General features: G+C 41.7%; 1 protein-coding gene across 9 annotated transcripts in view; it reads left to right on the top strand.

Moving 5' to 3' along the window:
* Positions 1–19,799, top strand: part of ARHGEF10L (Rho guanine nucleotide exchange factor 10 like) — a 104,286-nt gene that overhangs the window by 13,030 nt on the left and 71,457 nt on the right. The window contains exon 1 of one of the 9 annotated variants that reach the window (XM_075605986.1): positions 13,090–13,168. The exons of the other annotated variants lie outside the window; for them this stretch is intronic. The gene's annotated coding sequence lies outside the window, so the exon portion shown is untranslated. Of the gene's footprint in view, positions 1–13,089; positions 13,169–19,799 lie in introns of those variants that run through there. 9 annotated transcript variants of the gene reach the window in all.

The raw sequence follows: 19,799 nt of genomic DNA on the forward strand, positions 1-19,799 counted from the left end.
ACCAAGGATGTGATCTGCCAATTTGTTTCAGCTGTGAAAAACCCTTGGATCCATCTCAAAAGTAGAGAGGGGGATATCAATGTCAGACCCAGCAGGATTAGGACCCACATCCTGGGCTATTCAGAGCTAAACCAGTTATGGGTCTTATCATCTCTTCTCATTTCCACCTTTTCAACTCAAGTTCATTACTAGATATTATTGCCAGGATGGTTTCTCCCAGGTTGAGCCACTTTGAGCTGGCTGTCCAGCTTTAGGCCTCGTTCAGGGTGCCGGAGGCAGGAGTTGGAGGGCGGGCGTTCGGGAGGGAGGGCGGCAGTCTGCTGGGCGATGTGTGTTCATCCTCCCAGCAGACTTTTTCAGGAGTTGAGGAGGTGGGGAGGGGGCGGGGCTACAGACGGCAGCTTAGGGATCCAAGTTGCAGTCTTGAAATCATTCTCAAGAATGATTTCATTGGCTGCCGAGGTCCCAGTGACGCTGCTGCAGCTTCAAAAAACGAATTGGTTTGTTTATTGAAACTGTAGCCAGCGTCAACCCCCTACTTCGGAGACAGGGCAGCTGCTACCCTGACAACCAGTATTCAATTTGAATACATTGTATCCCACGGCAGCTCGCACTTCAGCACGCCCTCCCTCCGAAAACCTGCACCATGAACGAGGCCATAATCATCACTGTGCTAAACAGCAGACGTTCATTAAAACTGATCCTTAATCTCAATCACTGGCAGACAGTGACATATCCAGGGTCCCAGATAAATAAACTCCTTAACTAATGGAGATGCATGGAGGGGACGTCCATTATTGGTTAAGAAACAGCCCCACATTAATCAAAGAAAAATAATGGGATGTGGTATTGATATACTGTATGTACATCTGGTGCTGAGTTTTGCCGCAGTATACAGATACACTTTACTTCATAGGTCCTGGGTGGGAGGGAGGACACGACGCTTTCAATGACAAAGGGTCCTGCTATGCATTACCTCAGGGGTGCTCAACTCCAGTACTCAAGCCCCCCACCCCCCCCAACAGGTCAGGTTTTCAGAATATCCCAGCTTCAGCACAGGTGACTCAGAGACTCAGTCGAAGACTGAGCCTCTGATTGAGCCACCTGTGCTGAAGCAGGGACTGATTGAGCCACCTGTGCTGGAGGAGGAACTCATTGAGCCACCTGTGCTGAAGCTGGGATATCCTGAAAACCTGACCCGTTGGTGGGGGGGGGGGGGGGGGGGGCGGCTTGTAGACTGGAGTTGAGCACCCTGCATTACCTACTCATGCTGTACCACCATATGCTGCTAAAACCAAAGACTCAAGTTACACAATCTATCTGTGCACAAAGTCAAATACAAGTATGATTTATTTTTGAAAGATTTGATTAATCAACTTATCAATGTAATAGACTGAATTCCACCTATAGTAAATATTTAATGTAATTTCCTCTCGTGTAAAAATTAGTCAGTTTCTATTTTCATCAGGTCTGTTTATCTGGAATGATAGTTACATACAGTACATAGTAACTATCATTCCTGTTAAACAGACCCTTCCTCGCTATCTCTTTAAACTAATTACGCTGACATCAGTGACCAAAAAGCCCCACAAAAGGGGAAGATTCGGGATGAACAACTTTCCGGCATATGTAACAGTTTCCAAATAGTGTTATCACAAAATTAATTAGGTAAAGATCGCAAACACTAAGGCAGGGTGGGGGTAGGGTGGGGGGGGGGGGGGGGGGGTAGGGTGTGGTGGGGGGGGGGGGGGAGGGCAACTCCAGTCCTCAAGGGCCACCAACAGGTCATGTTTTAAAGATAGTCCTGCTTAAGCACAGGTGGCTCAACGTCTGAGCCAATGATTGAGCGACCTATGCTGAAGCAGGGATATCCTTAAAGCTTAACCTGTTGGTGGACTGGAGTTGCCCCCCCCCTCTCTAAGGCTTTTGGTTACTATGGAGACAATAAAAGTGAAACGTAGCATATATATATATATATATATATATATATATATATATATATATATATATATATATATATATATATAATATATATACAGTGGTCGACAAATCACCAAAAAATCTACTCGCCGAACAAAAATATCTACTCGCCACCTAGTACCACACGTGTGCTGCTTGGGCCAATAGGAGCTAGCCACGATGTTAAATCCACTCGCCCGGGGCGTGCAAATGTATAGGTTTGTCGAACACTGTATGTATATATATATATATATATATATATATATATATATATATATATATATTTAAAATTACTTTACACTTATACATTTATATATATCCTATTTATTTTAAAAAGGGTGCCAATAGCTTACATTTGACCTATTAAACATGCCACTGCCATTAGTGCACCTTATTATGAGCAGGTACAGTAGATATTTCTGGTTATGTGTTGGTGTGCTGTATAGAGTTCGGATTTTCAGTAGAAATAACTGTTACTGTATAATATCATTATAAACACAAATGCTGCCGATAGAAGAGAACGTGCTGCACGGATATGCCCTTTCACTGCCTTGCAAGTGTCTTTAGCCCTTGATACGGTCACTAGCAGAAGCGCATGCAGCGTTTTATACAACAAAGGGGTTCGCCTATGTTTTATTTACAGTTCAGAGAAGTGTGTGGTAATTACTCACAATAAGAGACAACAAACACTTATTCCTAAAAAAAAAAAAAGAAGAGCGAGCTATGTATATTGTAGTGACTTTATTTGTACAGTTACGCTTTCCTGCTGCATTGTATATTAGAACAGTGTTTTGTTAACAGGGGTTCCGTGGGACCTTTAGGTTCCGTGCAATTTCCATGTTATTTTTAAATTGTGCCCATAGCAACCGCTTGGGGACTACTTGTTCTATAATATCCCTAATGGGTTAACCGGGTGGCCTCGCTCTGCTATTGCCTCTCCCCTGTATGTCTTGTGACCAGTGTCACCATAGGGAGTATAGAAGGTATATTTAGGTCCCCTTTGAAACAATTAGATATTTTCTCCATCCATATAAATGTTGAAAAACCATATTCTACGGGTTCAGCAAAGACTTTCCATTTTAGAAAGGCAGATTTGAATAAACTGAGGAATAATCTACAAGGAATACATTGCAATGCAGAGAAAATGGGCAGTCTTTAAAACATTGTTAGAAAAGCACACTTATCAATGTAATAAATATAAAAGAAACAAGTCTAAACCACATAAACAGGTAGGGGAGGAAATAGAAAAGAAGAGTCAGGCGTTTAGATTCTTTAAGTCAGAAGGGACAGAGGCATTGTATCAGAATTATAAGGAATGTAACAAAAATTGCACGAGGGCAATCAAATTAGCAAAAATGGATAATGAAAAAAGGATTGTAATAGAAAATAAGATCAACCCTAAAAAGTTATTTAAGTACCTTAATAACAAAAAGATTAGAAGAGAAAATATAGGACCCTTTCAGTGTGAGATGGGCAGGCAAATTATTGAAGATAAGGAAAAAGCAGAGGTATTAAACAAATTCTTTGCCTCTGTGTTTACCAGGGAAGAATCAATTGAAAAAATAGTGCTGCAGGAGGAAGCTACAACCTCTATATCTGCAAATAATTGGTTAACTGAGGAAGAAGTTCATAGTCGGCTTGATAAAATGAAAGCAAATAAGGCACCTGGCCCCGATGGTATACATCCAACAATTCTTAAAGAGCTAAGTTCAGTAATAGCTAAACCCTTATATTTAATATTCAAGGACTCCATTTCCACTGAATCAGTACCACAAGATTGGCGTAAAGCAGACGTGGTGCTTATATTTAAGAAGGGAGCTAGATCACAACCAGGGAATTACAGACCTGTAAGCCTGACATCAATAGTGGGGAAACTACTTGAAGATTTAGTATGGGATAATATTCAGGAATAACTAATGGATAACAACATTATTAGTAATAGTCAGCATGGATTTATGAAGGATAGGTCGTGCCAAACTAACCTTATTAATTTCAGGACGCAAGTAGACATTTATATCAGGGTAATGCAGTTCATGTGGTCTACTTAGATTTTGCAAAGGTTTTTGATACAGTGCCACACAAGAGATTAGTGTACAAAATAAAGTAAAGTGTACTCTGTAAAAATATTTGCACCTAGATTGAAAACTTGGTGAAGGACGGACAATAGAGGGTTGTCATAAGTGGAATCTTTTCAGGTTGGGCTAAAGTTGTGAGTGGAGCACCTCAGGGATTGGTACTGGGACCCCTGCTTTTTAACTTGTTTACTAATGACCTTGAGGTTGGCATAGAGAGCAAAGTTTCCATCTTTGCTGATGAGACTTAATTGTGTAAGGTATAAGTAGGTATAAGTAGACTGGGAACTTGGACAAGTAAATGGCAGATGAGGTTTAATACAGATAAATGTAAGGTTATGCATTTGGGAAACAAGAATAAACAGGCAATTACAAATTAAATGGGGAAAAAGTAGGTGAAACCTTGGAGAAGTAGTTAGGAGTGCTTGTAGATAGCAGTTTAGCAATGGTGCCCATGCAGTAGCTGATAAGACAAACACAATCTTATCTTGCTTTAAACTGGGAATGGTTGGAAGGGAAATAAGAATTAATGTTGTCCCACTATAAACCATTAGTAAGACCACACCTTGAATATGGATTACAGTTTGGGGCATCATGCCATAAAAGTACATTATGCAACTAGAAAAAGTGCAGAGAAGAGCCACCAAATTAATAAAGGGGAAGGATAATCTGATCTATGAGGAGAGGCTAGCTACATTCGATTTGTTTACATTAGAAAAGAGGCGTCTAAGAGGGGATATGGTAACTATATACAAATATATTCAGGGACAGTACAAGTAGCTTTCAAAATAACTATTTATCCCTTTAGGTTGGAGGAAAGGAGATTTCCCCAGCAGCAAAGGAAAGGGTTCTTTACAGTAAGGGCAGTTTAAATGTGGAATTCATTACCCATGGAGACTGTGATGGCAGATACAATAGATTTGTTAAAAAAAAAAAAGGTTGGACATCTTTTTAGAAAGGAAAGGTATACAGGGATATACCAAATAAGTAAACATGGAAAGAATGTTGATTCAGGGAGAAATCTGATTGCCATGATGTGGAGTCAGGAAGGAATTTCCCCTTATGTATGTATATATGAATGAATGTCTTTATTTATATAGCGCCATTAATGTACATAGTGCTTCACAGCAGTAATAGTTACAATCATATAAATAATAACACAAAGGGAAGAAGTGCTCAGACATAAAAGTGACATTTAGGAAAGGGAGTCTCTGCTCCGAAGAGCTAACAATCTAATTGGTTGGTAGGAAGAACGTACAGAGACAGTAGGAGGGCATTCTGGTAAGTGCGTCTGCAGGGGGCCGAGGTTTATGTATCAGGTGTATAGTATTAGCCACATATGCTTCCTTAAGCAGGTGTGTTTTGAGGTGGGTCTTAAAGGTGGATAGAGAGGGTGCTAGTCGGATATTGAGTGGGAGGGCATTCCAGAGATGTGGGGTAGTCAGTGAGAAAGGTTTAAGGTGGGAGAGGGCTTTAGATACAAAATGGGTAGAGAGAAGACATCCTTGAGCAGAACGCAAGAGTCGGGATGGTGCATAGCGAGGAATTAGGGCTGAGATGTAAGGAGGAGCAGAAGAGTGTAAAGCTTTAAAAGTGAGGAGGAGAATCGAGTGTGTGATACGGGATTTGATAGGAAGCCAGGAAAGGGATTTCAGCAGCGGAGATGCTGAGACAGATTTAGGAAAGAGAAGAGTGATTCTGGCAGAAGCATTTAGGATAGATTGTAGGGGAGACAGCAGGAGGTTACAGTAATTGAGACGGAAGAGAATGAGGGTCTGTATCAGAATTTTTTTGCAGTCGAGCAACAGAGGAAACAGCGTATTTTGGTAATATTGCGGAGGAAAAAACGGTTTTAGCTACCTTTTGAATGTGAGAGGAGAATGTGAGACCCCTAGGCAGCGTGCTAGGGCTACTGGGTGAATGATAGTTCTGCCAACAGTTCTGCCCACAGAGAGCTCGATAGAGGAGGAGGAGGTGTTATCAAAAGAGACACTAAAAGTACGATGGGAGAGGTAGGATGAGATCCAGGATAGAGCTTTGTTACGAATACCAAAAGTATGGAGAATGTAATGGAGAAGAGGGTGGTCCACAGTATCAAAGGCTGCAGAGAGGTCGAGTAATATGAGCAGAGTGTAATGACCTCTGTCTTTGGCAGCATGGAGATCATTAGTTATTTTAGTGAGGGCCGTTTCAGTGTAGTGAGCAGTGTGGAAGCCAGATTGTAGAGGGTCTAGGAGAGAATAAGTGTTGAGAAAATGGAGCAAGCGAGAGAATATCAGACAGCATTGGATGACATTTCATTGGGGTGTTTTTTGTTTGCCTTCCTCTGGATACTGGATACAAAATACTGCAAATACAAATATAGGATAAGTATCTGTCATCTAAATGTAGCATAGGTTGAACTTGATGGACATATGTCTTTTTTTCAGCCTCATCTACTATGTAAATATGTATGTTTTTCTTATGTGTAACAATTCTTTAGTGTTGTGTTCCAGAACTACTCTTGTCTCTTCTAATTCTTTATTACTCTTATTGAAAACTTCTTCAAGATTGTGTGTACTATTCTGTATTATTGGGGCCCACATAATCCCATAACTTCCCTTCATCATGATAGTTTAATTCAACGTACACCACAAACCTTTATCTATCTATCTATCTATCTATCTATCTATCTATCTATCTATCCATTTTATCACAGCGCCATTGTGTGTATGTCTTCTTTTGTGATGTTTTGTTGTCTTCTTTTTCTTGCTTCTGGTCTGGACCTTCATTTTTAGTTCTGGCTCAGGAAGTGGTCATTGTTCATCTGATGGATCTGGGTCTTTGGTTCCGGTTCAAGAAAAGGACTTTTTTTCTTACAGTACCTAGCTAATTCTGGACATCGGATACTGTATCTCCGGTTTCAAAAAGTCCCATGGACCTGTAAAAGTTATGCAGGGGGGTTGGGAAAAGGGGGGGGGAGGGGGAGAGGGTGGGAGGAGGGGGAGGGGTGGGGAAGTTCCGAGTTGTCTGTTACTTTGTATCAAAACAGGACTCTCCTCTTGGTATCCAAATCCATCCTTCACCTGGGGAGAAAATCAAGTACAGTATCAAGTTATTGGCAGTGATATCTGTTTGTTCATGTTTACCTGCCTTTCCTTTGTATAATTTACATTGATGTATGTGCACTGTGCTTATTCTTTGGCTTTTGTGACCAATGATGCTGTGTAACCAGTTTCTACACTATAAGAATGGTATTGCTGAATTTCTTTCAAATGTCAAAAGAACCTTCCCTTTTAAATATTTTTACCATTACCAATCCTAACTATTAATCTCCCCTCAATAATAATAATAATAATAATAATAATATATATATATATATATATATATATATATATATATATATATATATATATATATATATATATATATATATATATATATATATATATATATATATAGTAATATTTCCATTTGAGAGATATAGATATAGATATAGATATAGCAGAATAAATGAGTTCTTCAGTATTAGGTGATAGATTTTTTATAGGACTAACAATTTATGTCATAGGACAAGCTTTCGAGAGTTCTACTCTCTTCAGGAAGAGAGGATAACTCTCGAAAGCTTGTCCTATGACATAAATTGTTAGTCCTATAAAAAATCTATCACCTAATACTGAAGAACTCATTTATTCTGCACTATCGCAACTGGACTAACACGGCTATTTTCTGAGAAATATATATATATATATATATATATATATATATATATATATATATATATTTTTTTTTTTTTAATTTTTTTATTTTTATTTTTTTTCACATTTCCATCTACATTCAGAATTACCAATTTTACTGCATCTAATTCCACTCTTTTTATGCTGAGAAGGAGGCTAGGAGTATAAACAAAAATGACATTGGACCAGCAGGGGCATGGACGGCAAAGCCTGCCCAAAATTAGCCGTCATCCCCAAGATCTGTCCGTCTACTAAGACATCAGGCTACCCCCTCAATTTCTCTTTCAAAAAGGGGAGACCTTTACCATTGTCAGTAAAATCTCAGTTATATATATATATATATATATATATATATATATATATATATATATACACACACACATGTAAATATATATATATATATATATATACACATGTAAATATATATATATATATATATATATATATATATATATATATATATATATATATATATATATATAAAATGTGTGTTCTACCTACATTACAAACATCTATCCTGCAGTTTGGTTAACCAATGGGCATATCTTTGTTTGAGGCCCCTTTTACTTGGATCAACGTAATGCTATTAGCTGTTTAACACATTTGAACATTCCTTTTTCTACAGGTGGCAAAACTCATGCAAAATACCTTAAAGGTTCTAGGTCCATCAGAGTCTTTCTTTATAAGAACAGCACTGGCCGCTGTCTCTGATGCATGCACCTGAATACAGAAATACGTTTCTTTTCAAGCTGCACACACTGTAAGGCTGTATGAATGCTATCTTTAGGCTTTCCCAGGCTCTGTGGCATTCCTCAGTGCACAGTGAATCTCTGTTTAAAAGATTATAGAAAGGTCTAGTTTTCCCCCCCCTGCAAAACCTTCTATAAATTCCTTTGAAAAATTAACTAGGCTCAAAAATGTTCTCAATCTTGTGATTGAAGTTGGCCGGGGTAAAATTTGTAAAACCTCCGTCCTCTGTTAGACTCTTTCTTTGCTCTACTGCTACTACCCCAAAAATAAAGTTTTCACTTTTTAAAACTTGTGCTTTATATGTATTTAGTTTCAGTCCCGACTGCTCTAATGCAGCAATACTTGATTCCCTCCCCCCCTTTTTTTAATCTCTCTTTTTCTTATTTTACATGTAAAGCATGTATAATTCTACATTCTTACCAAAAATGGCAATTGTTTGGTGCTCCTGTTGTAAATCTGTAAAAATCCTGATTGTGCCTAACATTGTGCCTTTCAGTTTCTTCAGTCAGTGTAACTCAGCAGCTACAATGTATTCTTATATTACTAAGGTAACATTATCTATTGTTACAGTTTGCAGCTGAAACTGCTGGGAACATTGGCAACACATTATCACAAACAGGAAAGTGTTGCAAAAATCTTGCACTGCTGGGGAGGTGGCTAAAACCTGCTATAAAAATTCAAAGAATGCTTTGAAATTCATTACAAATGGCATTAAGAGTTGAATAATATTTTTTTTAAAATGCAGTAAGTACTGTATTATCTAATATTACAGAACTGATGTAAAAAAACAAACTATAAGATTTCTCGTTTTCCTGCTTTAATTTGAAACCTTTACATGTTCTGCCTCATCTTTTGTTTGTATCAATAGATCATCCACATAGTGTAACAGTGTCTCCCAGGCCCAAGGGTCCCAAAACCCATCCGATAAAAATATGCTGGTGAGCTGCTATAGAATCACTAAATATAAATACAAATCTATACTATGAGTCAGGGTGCGAGGGGGTCTTAAAATAGCATCCTACACCCCTAACAGCCATTTCATATGCTGTGTTGTCCAGTATGACGCAAGCACAATCTTTTCACAATTGCAAATCTTTTCTTTAATACATTACATTAATAAACTCAACATGTAATACCACATAGGTTTATCTTTCTTAACCTTTATTATTCTAAAGGTTTAAATGCTAGAGCGGGGGTGCGCAAACTGGGCTGCGCAAGTTTTTGTCTGGGGGTGGGGGGGTGGTGCTGCGATTACAGAGGCTTCGCGCTCTTCCTCAAAGAGTCTAAATTAAATGCCGGGGAGCGCGCGAGGCCTCTGTAACTTACTTACCTTGGCTGCAGGAGGGGGGGGGGGGGGAGTTACTGCAGTTGTGGGCATTACACAGAGCTGTGAATTGCTCTCTATTTCAGCCTTACTTTATCCCTCCCCTCATTTTCCTTGCAATTCTTTTATATCTTTGCTAATCCCTTCTCCTGCTTCTTCTTGCCCAAAGCATATTCTTTGTGTTGTATTCCTGATATTGATTTTGGAAAAACTTTGCGTCTGATCCTTAAAATATTGGTTTTCCATAACACTGTTTCAGATTCTTTCTGCCATCTATCCTGACATTTAGATGATATCATTTCTTTCTTGTAGATCAAGACCAGCTTGATCACGACCTCAAACTTTCTTTTATCCTTGTGTGTGCGCTAAACTTTTTCTCATCAAATTCCTTAAATACACTTGTATCCTGTTTCCATAAAGTATCCCACAACTCTACACACCCTACGATTTCTGGTGCTGTGAGGGGGATTTTACTTTAATTTGCCTTTTCTTGAATAAAATCCATACTTGCGTAATAGGGAATAACCCAACGTTACTTACAGAATTTGGCGCTTTCTTTGTAAGTGCGGGCAGCAGAGGAATCCCCGTCGACTGAGACAAAACTGCTGCTTCGCGCCTTTCGTTTTTTTGGCCGATTCCTCCTCGGGAGTCACACTAGACGTTTCTGGACCAAGAGTGTCACTTTGGATCGGTTCGGTCTCTGTGTATTTTCCGGATGTAAGATACTGCTCAGGAACTGATCAACTTCAGGAAAGTGTCTTTACTCAACTGGTCCTTTCTTGGTATACTTCTGGTTCGAGTGTGTCCATATAGTTACATCAGGGTATGGAGGGTTACCGGGAGACTTCCTTGCAATAAGGTACGCCACCTCTCGTGGGCTTTCCCCCTCTGGAAGTATACGGGCACACGATGGGCGAAGTATACGGGCACACGATGGGCTGGCTCGCCAGTGAAGATGGTCCTTTAGATCCTTCAAGATTGAGACAGGTATCTTTGTTCCAATAATGGTTTATCCTTCAGTGACAGAAAGCATATAACAGGCATACAGGTTCAGAGTGGAGAACGATCAGCATGATGGTATTTCATAATTATGTTCTCTATATGTCTTGGCAAAACCTTTATACCCTTTTTCTTATAACAGCTATACGTGGCAGTTACTTCTATTTCTCATGATCAACCAGATTATACATAGCAATCCATAGTAATAGACAGCAAGACAACATGCTTTCATCTTTAGCAGTTATCGTTTACACATTCATGGTAGAACAGTGTTTCCCTATATTTTTATCTTCCTGACATCCTTGAGAGATGTCTACTAATACTATCAATCTCTGTTCTGAAAAAGCTCCCTTATGACAGACTGATTAATTACTAACAGTATCTTAAAATCATCTTTATTATACTACAAATATTCGTACGTTCTAAAGATGCTCTTGTCATACTGATTTAACTGTCTTAACTCTTCTCACATTCCAGACTCATGAGCTCTGCTATGTAGAATTTCAGCAACACACAAAAAGCTAATTGTAATTACCAAGTTTTATACAACATAGACAAAATGGTCCAAAAACAGAAGAATTTACAATGCATCTGATCTCAGACTCGCTATTAGAGAGAGTTGGGGTTCCTTACAATGCATCCGATCTTAGACCTCTATTAGAGAGAGTTGGGGTTCCTTACAATGCACCTGATCTCAGACACACTATTAGAGAGGATTGGGGTTCCTTACAATGCATTTGATCTCAGACGCGCTATTAGAGAGGGTTGGAGTTCCTTACAATGCATCTGATCTCAGACCTGCTATTAGAGAGAGTTGGGGTTCCTTACAATGCATCTGATCTCAGACGCGCTATTAGAGAGGGTTGGGGTTCCTTACAATGCATCTGATCTCAGACCTGCTATTAGAGAGAGTTGGGGTTCCTTACAATGCATCTGATCTCAGACGCGCTATTAGAAAGGGTTGGGGTTCCTTACAATGAATCTGATCTCAGACGCGCTATTAGAGAGGGTTGGGGTTCCTTACAATGCTATTAGAGAGGCCTGGGGTTCCTTACAATGGATCTGATCTCAGACGCGCTATTAGAGAGGGTTGGGGTTCCTTACGATGCATCTGATCTCAGACCTGCTATTAGAGAGAGTTGGGGTCCAGCGGAATATAGAACATTAGAACAATGTGTTGCATGCCAGGCTAGCACTGAAAGAGTCAATAAGCATATCCCACAGAAATAAAGTGCATTGTGCTACATGCATAAGACACATTATCTCATTACATGTAATGCTTTTTAGTGAATCTGGCCCTTTGTTTCTTTCCCTATGTATCGCTCTCATTGTACATCTCTCTCTGTCACTCCCCCTCTCACTCTGGGACATGTTGCTGTTGGCAGGAGATATCATTTTGACACAAGGCCGCAGTTCTGGATTTCCAGCGCAGGGGAATCGCTCCCAACCTTTCCATGTTGGGAGTTGGAAGGTGCGAAACTCTGATTCATTGCAGCAGCTTTGGCTTAAAGGTTGTGCTGGGGGTGTGGAGTCTGACAACCCATTCATTTCTGTGAGCCTCCTAAATATAAATAGATCACGTGTAACCACATCAGTGTTAGGACGCTCCTGCAATGCGTTGCAGTATAAAAACGAGGACTCATGCTTTTAATTGTGCAGTGTTAATATCGGCCTGTGTGTCATTGTGACACTCGCTGTCTTTCTAACCGGCTGCTAGAGGAAACACTTAACCTCTTCAGTGCCAGCAACACATATCAAAGCATGGCTGGATGCTGTGGTACTGAAAGGGGTGGAGGTCCAGTTCATATTTGGAAACCCCCTCTGATCATGAAAACCTGAGATGTTACGTATGCCCTGTGCCAAGTATATGGAGCGGAGACCAAAACATCGTTATCCCTGCCAATAAATACTAAGCGCCTCCTATCATTGTTTACACAGCGATAGTGCAACATCTGTTGTGAGGAAGGACTCTGCTGTTGTTTCTGGACTTTGGTAATATTTCAAGTACACGTTACAGCAATACTCTGTGGATCTTTGCTTCTTGAAGTTATATTTGATCAATTTTCATGTAAAAGCTGCCTGTGAGCAGGGTTTCTGGCTCTGTGCTTCTTTAACCCAGGCTGTGCTGAATGAAAAAGCTGTGTATTATGGCAGGCATAAGCTTATAGGAACAGGGCGGGGTAGAGTCGGGACAACTGTTTCATGCCCAACGGCTGCGGGGTTGGGCACCAACATCCACATCCAGCTGCCGGGCCCCAGCTTTCCCCCCCCTCCTGCAACGGCCCTCTCTCCCCTGCTATGGCTAGGCCCGTGCCTTGCGTGTGCTGGAAGTTGGGCCACCCCCCTAGGTAAGAGATGTGTGTGTTTGTGTGTGTGTGTGGTTATGTGTATGGGGGTGGTTGTGGGGTTATTATGTGTATGGGGGTGGGGGGTTATTATCTGTATTGGGGTGGTTATCTGTATTGGAGGAGGGGGTTACTATGTGTATTGGGGTGGTTATTATCTGTATTGGAGGAGGGGTTTACTATGTGTATTGGGGAAGGGGGGTTATTATGTGTATTGGGGAGGGGGAAAGAGAGGTGTGGGAGAAAGATATGGGGGCGTGAGGGAGAGAGAGCTGGAGCATGAGGGAGAGAGAGGTGGGGGGTGGGGGGTGGGGTGAGGAAGAGAGAGGTGGGGGCGTGAGGGAGAGAGGGAGGTGGAAGTGTGAGGGAGGGGCGTGACGGAGAGAGAGGTGGGGTGTGACGGAGAGAGAGAGGTGGGGGTGTGAGAGAGGGGAGCAAGAGAGAAAGGAGGGAGAAGATGAGAGGGAGAGTTGGGGGTGTGAGAGATAGAGGGGGGGGTCTCACAAGGCCACCAACACAGGGGTGGGGACAGGGGGGGGCAGTGCAAACTCTAGTTCTGTGCCCCGGGAAAGCAGTTTGCGGCCGACCATGTTAAAATGGACAAGAAGGAAAAGGTTTCACTATGTGCTCATTTGCATGTCATTACCCAGAATGTGTGTGTGTGTGTGTGTGTGTGTGTGTGTATGTGTGTGTGTGTGTGTGTGTGTGTGTGTGTGTGTGTATGTATGTATGTATGTATGTCTGTATGTCTTTATTTATATAGCGCCATTAGTGTACATAGCGCTTCACATTAGTACTAAACGTGACAATCATATAAATAACAAATAATACAAATAACAGATCATGGGAATAAGTGCTTCAGACATAAAAGTAACATTTCGGAAGAGGAGTCCCTGCTCCGAGGAGCTTACAATCTAATTGGTGGGGAGAACGTACAGAGACAGTAGGAGGGCATTCAGGTTAGTGCGTCTGCAGGGGGCCAAGCTTTATGTATCGTGTATTGTATTAGCCACGGTGCTACTCATATGCTTCTTTAAGCAAGTGTATCTTAAGATGTGTCTTAAAGGTGGATAGAGAAGGTGCTAGTCGGGTATTGAGTGGGAGGGCATTCCAAAGGTGTGGGGCAGTCAGTGAGAAGGGTTTAAGGCGGGAGAGGGTTTTAGATACAAAAGGGGGTAGAGAGAAGACATACTTGAGCAGAACGCAAGAGTCGGGATGGTGCATAACGAGAAATTAGGGCTGAGATGTAAGGAGGAGCAGAAGAGTGTAAAGCTTTAAAAGTGAGGAGAATTGAGTGCGAGGTGCGTGATTTGATAGGAAGCCAGGAGAGCGATTTCAGCAGCGAAGACGCTGAGACAGATTTTGGAAATAGTAAACTGAATTTGGCAGCAGCGTTTAGGATAGATTGTAGGGGAGACAGGTGAGAGGCAGGAAGGCCGGACAGCAGGAGGTTACAGGTTTCGAGGCGGGAGAGAATGAGGGCCTGAGTCAAAGTTTTAGCAGTCAAGCAACAGAGGAAAGGGCGTATCTTTGTTATATTGCGGAGGAAAAAGCAACAGGTTTTAGATATGTCTTGAATGTGAGGGGCGAATGTGAGAGAGGAGTCGAGTGTGACCCCTAGGCAGCGTGCTTGGGCTACTGGGTGAATGATGGTTCTTCTAACAGTAATGTGGAAGGAGGTAGTAGGGCCAGGTTTGGGAGGAAGTATAAGGAGCGCTGTTTTTGCCATGTTAAGTTTCAGTCAGCAGAGGGCCAACCAGGATGATATTCCAGAGAGACATTCAGAAACTTTGGTCTGTACAGCAGGTGTAAGAATCCCTTGCTCCAGAGGAAGCACTCTATGCTAGGAGATAAAGGGGAAAGGCAGGGCTGCAGACCTGTCTGAGACATGTGAATGTGCTCACACGCGGTATTTTTATTTGCTGAACACTGTACGGTGGTTTTATTTTGGTCACTTTTAACTCACCATAACTTGTTTTGTGTCTGATTATACCCAATAAAAACGTACAGACACTCAGCATCATTCTGCTGTGTTTTATATTCATTTGCAGGGTGGGTCTAAAAAACTTTCCTGTAAACACGACCTGCACCGAAAGGGTCATGAATAAGGTGAGAGGGTGACAGGCGTTTGTTGTGAATCTGACGCCATTGTTCTCTCCTACATGGCTTAAAAGGGACAGTTATTGACACATGTAACATTGGACACCGGGGTCAGTGATACCGGTGACATGTAGTTCTGTCATTTTATAGGATTTTACTTAACCCCATTAGTGCCACCGCATACTGTACATACATACATACATACATACGTGAACGCGTCGCACCCTACAGTATGTCCTCTGAAATGAATCAGACTATTTCTACTTAGAGGCAGTTAGGAGACGAAAAATCCCCCAAGTTTCTGGATTGCAAAGCGATAAAAATAACCATTGCTGTAGCCAGCATAAAAAGTCTATAAAATGTTGCAACAGCAAAAGCACGTATTGATAATAGAGTAGGTGGGGCTGAGTTGAAGCAGAAAAGACACAGAGTGGGGTCATGAGCTTTTTTTTCCAGAGGAAATCAGGATGAAAAACAACAGAGAGGAGCTGGCTCATTTCATTTTCTGTGTGATTTGTTCTTTGATGAACTTCTGCATAGAAACGGTCAGTGGGCCCAACACAGGCACAGCTACGGGAAGACGGCTCACCAAAGCCTTTTCAGGCGGGATGGGGCAGGCTCTGCTCTCTGCAATGTTTGATGGGTTGTGAAATATTGCAGACACCACATTCCATTCAGACCTGGAAATCACGTATACATTGTATATTGCCGTTATCTTAACGTAGCAGTGGGGCGAGCCAATGGAAAAGTTAAACAAAAAGTAAAGAGACCATCGGAGAGGTCGGCATTCAAATACACTGTAACAGGGGAGTTATCCCTGTTCAGGTAATGTGCCTCTAATCCAGCAGTGTGGTGGTTAACTGCTGGTAGTCAATTAACAAACACCACCTGCCTGATGGCTTAGAAAAGCCTGTCTTTTGAGACAGGAAGGGAGACTCCTTAGCTCACACCTGAGCTGAACTTGGAGACACTTGTCTTGAGCCCTGCCAGAAGAAACAGCAGAGCTGCTTTCAAGACAAAGGGGAAACTTCTAAACCTGAATGCTGACAAACCCTGAAGAAAAGGTAGCAACCAGGGACAGAGAAGATTTTCCCTCCAAACCACAAGGAACAGATAAGACTTTTATTTACAAGACTTTTTATATCTGTTCATTTCATGCTATATGTTTGGGGCTGGGAGACATGCTTATCTAAGGGAGTTGTGAACTGCATAGTATTTCACTAGAAATACTCCCAAGTGAATAGAAGCTTTGTTTACCCCTTGTTTGGATGGTTTCCTGATGTTAAGGAAAAGGCGCAATAAAAGGCTTATTTAATTTCACTATAATCAGTCTCCCTTGCATACCTCTGTGAGCGTCCGCCTACATACACGTTTACAGGAACACTGACACGTTGACTAATAACACGCAATTCTCTTTTAATCTTGTATGGAGCATGTGTACCTGCTTCAGGGTAAGGGGGCGGCCTGCAACACATTGCATTGCGTAGGAGGCACTGAAGGGGTTAATGACAGGCAAGTGGTTTGTGGCTTCAGTGAGGTCTGGGAGCAACAGTGGGAACCAATCACACAGGCAAGAGGGATCCGTTATTGGGTACTGTGTGGCATTAGAGGAAAATTGACCCTTAGCCTAGGAACGGTCACATTCTGAAGATGATTCTCACCCTACGGGGCTTATTCTATATTTGCATTGAAGTCCATGGGGAATCACGGTCAAAAACAGCCCAGTCGGACGCTTCGGAAAATAGAGAATAAGCCCCGATCAGTACACTGAGATCCCTCATTTTTTCCACCGTTTTGTTGCATGAAAAAGGCTGACATCCTTCTTAAGAAGCCGCCGTCCTCTCGCTCAGGAAGATTTAAGCTTGAAGAATTTGAAGGCAGCGGGATACATGGCTACTTTTGAAAGGATTGAGACTGGGATTCTGCAACCTACTTGACCACATATAACAAGGGGTGGCCAACTCCAGTCGTCAAGAGCCACCAACGGGTCAGGTTTTCAGGATATCCCTGCTTCAGCCACCTGTGCTGAAGCAGGGATATCCTGAAAACCTGACCTGTTGGTAGCTCTTGATGACTGGAGTAGGCTACCCCTGTACTAAACCAATCATAATAGCAGAATTAGCGAGAAACTCTACTTTTATTATAACAGTGACGATGTGTTTCCGTATCACTTCCTGCTATAATAATCTGGCAGGAAATGATGTTCCACTATTATCTTTTCCCCCAGCAAAATGAGTCTCTGCAAAGAGCATAGGCAGAGAGCATGTAAGGGCGGATGGAAACATATGGGATCAGAATTGAGGTATAGCACCTAGAGCAGTGATTGTCAACCACTGTCATGACACTGTGGAGTATCACGACGCCAAGTCTTGTGTGTCACACAATAGTTATCGCACAAGACAAAAGTCATAAGGTTACACAAAATGCAACTTTAACCTGAAATGGATTGTAATATATCAGAACATCAAAATCTGCAAAATGAAGGAATATGATTATTTTCAAAGTGAGCTAAAGGTGTCAGGCTGAGTGGTGAAGGGGCAGGTCAACACAAATAATATATAATGGCTTCCATAGAAATATTCAAACACTATTAAAGTAACTGTTTTACTTATCTGTATCCTGTGAAAAAATGTATCACTTCTCTTTTGGAAACCCTGGATCCACAATCAGCTACTAATGTTTATCTGCTTGGCTAATGATGTATGGATGTATATCCTTATTTATATAGCGCTAACCATGTGCATAGCGCATCACAGCAGTTATACACGTGACATAATAATATAACACATAGTGGGAATAACCGCTTCAGACATGAAACTAACATTAGGAGAGAGAGTCCCTGCCCCAAAGAGCTTACAGTCTAAGTGGGAAGTGGGAAGACCTTACAGAGACAGTATGTATTGTATGTCTTTATTTATATAGCGCCATTAATGTACATATCGCTTCACAGTAGTAATACATGTGGTAATCAAATAAATAACAGATCATGGGAATAAGTGCTTCAGACATAAAAGTAACATTAAGGAAGAGCAGCCCCTGCCCCGAGGAGCTTACAGTCCAATTGGTAGGTAGGGAGAACGTACAGAGACAGTAGGAGGGAGTTCTGGTAAGTGCGTCTGCAGGGGGCCAGGCTTTATGTATCATGTGTTCAGAATATCCACAGTGCTATTCATATGCTTCTTTAAGCAAGTGTGTCTTAAGGTGGGTCTTAAAGGTGGATAGGGAGGGTGCTAGTCAGGTACTGAGGGGAAGGGCATTCCAGAGGTGCGGGGCAGAAAGTGAGAAAGGTTTAAGGCGGGAGAGGGCTTTAGATACAAAGGGGGTAGAAAGAAGACATCCTTGAGAAGAACGCAAGAGTCTGGATGGTGCATAACGAGAAATTAGGGCTGAGATGTAAGGAGGGGCAGAAGAGTGTAAAGCTTTAAAAGTGAGGAGAAGAATGGAATGTGAGATGCGGGATTTGATCGGAAGCCAGGAGAGGGATTTCATGAGGGGAGATGCTGAGACAGATCTAGGAAAGAGTAGAGTGATTCTGGCAGCAGCATTTAGGATAGATTGTAGGGGAGACAGGTGAGAGGCAAGAAGGCCGGACAGCAGGAGGTTACAGTAATTAAGACGGGAGAGAGTGAGGGCCTGAGTCAGAGTTTTAGCAGTCGAGCAACAGAGGAAAGGGCATATCTTTGTTATATTGTGGAGGAAAAAGCAACAGGTTTTAGACATGTTTTGAATGTGAGGGGCGAATGTGAGAGAGGAGTCGAGTGTGACCCCAAGGCAGCGTGCTTGGGCTACTGGGCGAATGATCATAGTTCCAGACAGTAGGAGGGCGTTCTGGTAAGTGCTTCTGCAAGGGGTCAAGATCAGTGCATGTGATGTACAGTATCGGCCAGCGGAGCTACCGAGATGCTCCGTTAAGGAGGTGTTTTTTAAGACGGGACTTAAATGTGGATAGAGAGGGTACTATATATTGAGGGGAAGGGCATTCTAGAGGTGTGGGGCAATCAGTGAGAAAGGTTTAAGGCGGGAGAGGGCTTTAGACACAAAACGGATAGGGAGAATAAATCCTTTAGCAGAACGCAAGAGTCGGGATGGTGCATAGCGAGAAATTAGGGCTGAGATGTAAGGCCCATAATATAGTGGGCGCACGTGACGCACACTTTTTGTGTGTACGGTCCGTGCTGCTGTGAGCGACAGGTTTGGAAGGTACTGTGTGTGAGTGTCACTGTGTGTGTGTCACTGTGTGTGTGTCACTGGGGAAGCTGTGTGTGTATATTTAAAATTAAAAAAAACATGCTGTGAGAATAAATTATTTATTAATATTGTGCACACATACATACACACATACATTGTATTGTATTGTATTGTATGTCTTTATTTATATAGCGCCATTAATGTACATAGCGCTTCACAGTAGTAATACACGTGGTAATGGAATAAATAACAGATAATATAAATAACAGATCATGGGAATAAGTGCTTTAGACAAACATAACATTAAGGAAGAGGAGTCCCTGCCCCGAGGAGCTTACAATCTAAT

The sequence above is a fragment of the Ascaphus truei genome, chromosome 6, assembly GCF_040206685.1.
Source record: "Ascaphus truei isolate aAscTru1 chromosome 6, aAscTru1.hap1, whole genome shotgun sequence".
Taxonomy (NCBI): Eukaryota; Metazoa; Chordata; class Amphibia; order Anura; family Ascaphidae; genus Ascaphus; species Ascaphus truei.